Source organism: Macaca nemestrina, chromosome 4 (genome assembly GCF_043159975.1).
Source record: "Macaca nemestrina isolate mMacNem1 chromosome 4, mMacNem.hap1, whole genome shotgun sequence".
Lineage (NCBI taxonomy): Eukaryota > Metazoa > Chordata > Mammalia > Primates > Cercopithecidae > Macaca > Macaca nemestrina.
The window spans coordinates 166,732,477-166,735,074 of NC_092128.1; the positions used below are offsets into that span (position 1 = coordinate 166,732,477).

Below are 2,598 nucleotides of genomic sequence, written 5' to 3' on the forward strand. Positions count from 1 at the left end.
CCCTCCCTGGGCAATGGAACGTCTTGGTGTAAAACCCGATTGTATGTTCTATTTACCGAGATAGGAGAAAACTGCCTTAGGGCTGGAGGTTGGACGTGCTAGCGCTAGCGGCAATGCTGCTCTTTATGCACTGAAAATGTTTATGGAGATGTTTGCATATACTCACATCAAAGCACAGCACTTTTCCTTAAATTTATTCATGTCACAGAGATCTTTATTCATATGTTTTTCTGCTGACCTTCTCCCTGCTATGACCCTATTGTCCTGCCACTTCCCCTTTTTCTGAGATGGTAAAGATAATGATCAATGAATACTGAGGGAACTCAGAGACCGGTGAGGGCGCAGGTCCTCTGTATGCTGAGCGTGGTCCCCTGGGCCCACTTTTTCTTTCTCTATACTTTGTCTCTGTGTCTCATTTCTTTTCTCAAGTCTCTCGTTCCACCTGACGAGAAACGATCACAGGTGTGGAGGGACAGGACACCCCTTCATCTGGTGCCCAACGTGGGTGCGTTTGTCTAAGGTGAAGGTACGCTCGAGCGTGGTCATTGAGGACAAGTTGATGAGAGATTCCCGAGTACGTCTACAGTCAGCCTTGCGGTAACCTTGTGCGCTCAGAATAACCTAGGTTAACAATGGGGCAAACTAAAAGTAAATATGCCTCTTATCACAGCTTCATTAAAATTATTTTAAAAAGAGGAGGAGTTAGAGTCTCTACAAAAAGTCTAACTATGCTGTTTCATATAATAGAACAATTTTGACCATGGTTTCCAGAACAGGGAACTTTCGATCTAAAAGACTGGGAAAAAATTATTAAAGAATTAAAACAAGCAAGTAGGGAAGGTAAAATCATCCCACTTACAGTATAGAATGATTGGGTGATTATTAAAGTAGCTTTAGAACCGTTTCAAACAGAAGAAGACAGCGTTTCAGTTTCTGATGCCCCTGAAAGCTGTGCAGTAGATTGTGAAGAAGAGGCAGGGATAAAATCCCGGAAAGGAATGGAAAGTTCACATTGTAAATGTGTAGCAGAGCCAGTAATGGCTCAGTCAACGCAAAATGTTGACGATAATCAATTACAGGAGGTGATATATCCTGAAACATTACAATTAGAAGAAAAAGGTCCAGAATTAGCAGAGCCATCAGAGTCTAAACCACGATGGCCAACTCCTCTTCCAGCAGCTCAGATGCCTGTAACATTACAACCTTAAATGCAGGTTAAGCAAGTACAAACCCCAAAAGAAGATCAAATAGAAAAGGATAGTCTCTGTCATGGCAATGCCAATCCAAATACAGTGTCCACAATATCAGCCGGTAGAAAATAAGACCCAACCATCAGTAGCCTATCAATACTGGCCACCAGCCAAACTTCAGTATCGGCTGCCCCCAGAAAATTCCTATGGACAGCCAGAAATGTTTCCAGCGCCACAGGGCAGGGCGCTATATCCTCAGCCGCCCACTATGAGACTTAATCCTACAGCACCACCAAGTGGACAGGATAGTGCATTACATAAAATGATTGATAAGGCAAGAAAACAAGGAGATATTGAGGCGTGGCAATTCCCAGTAATATTAGAATCAAGACCACTTGGAGAAGGGGCCCAAGAGAGAGAGCCTCCCACAGCTGAGGCCAGATATGAGTCCTTTTCTATAAAAATGCTAAAAGATGTGAAAGAGGGAGTAAAACAGTATGGACCCAACTCTCCTTACATGAGAACATTATTAGATTCCATTGCTCATGGACATAGACTCATTCCTTATGATTGGGAGATTCTGGCAAAATCATCACTCCCACCGTCTCAATTTTTACAGTTTAAGACTTGGTGGATTGATGGGGCACAAGAACAGGTCGGAAGAAATAGGACTGCCAATCCTCCAGTTAACATAGATGTAGATCAACTATTAGGAACAGGTCAAAATTGGAGCACTGCTAGTCAACAAGTAATAATGCAAAATGAGGCCATTGAGCAAATTAGGGCTATCTGCCTTAGGGCTTGAGAGAAAATTCAAGACCCAGGAACCGCTTGCCCCTCATTCAATACAATAAGACAGGGCTTCAAATGCTAGGCAGTGTCAGGGCACAGCTAAGGAAATGCATGTAGTGATGAACTGCAGGATGAGTGCAGAAAAGTTCTAAGGAGGGAAAACTCTAAATGTGAAGTTGCATGGAGAGAGTAATAAGACAGTATTAGAAATTTTCAGGCTTGTACTTCCACAGCTCTACAGAAATATAGTGTATCAAATCTACGACAGAGGAACTCACACCAACCTCAACCTTAGGGATCCAAACAGCTTATTAATGGGAAGCTGGATCATATTGACTGGGGCACCTGACTAGTGGACCATTGATAAGCTTTTTGTTTCAAGTGAACCCAAAGTAGCCAGGAATAAAACAAGTCAAAAAGAATTTCAGCTACACACATTAAGTTGAAGACTCAAAATATTAAAGAAAACCAAGGGTTTGGATGGTTATACCATTGAAAGTGAAGTGAGGGAAAAGAAATACAGACTTAAGATGAGCTTTGGGAAGAGTGATACTTCCACTATCTTCTACATTAAAAAGGTTATGTATAAATAAGGGCCCATAGTTCTTATCTGCTT

At 42.0% G+C, this 2,598-nt stretch overlaps 1 pseudogene; it reads left to right on the top strand.

Annotated features, from left to right (window-relative positions):
• The first annotated feature begins 632 nt into the window (after positions 1-632).
• Positions 633-2,064, top strand: LOC139362653 (endogenous retrovirus group K member 24 Gag polyprotein-like; annotated as a pseudogene).
• The last annotated feature ends 534 nt before the right edge of the window (positions 2,065-2,598 follow it).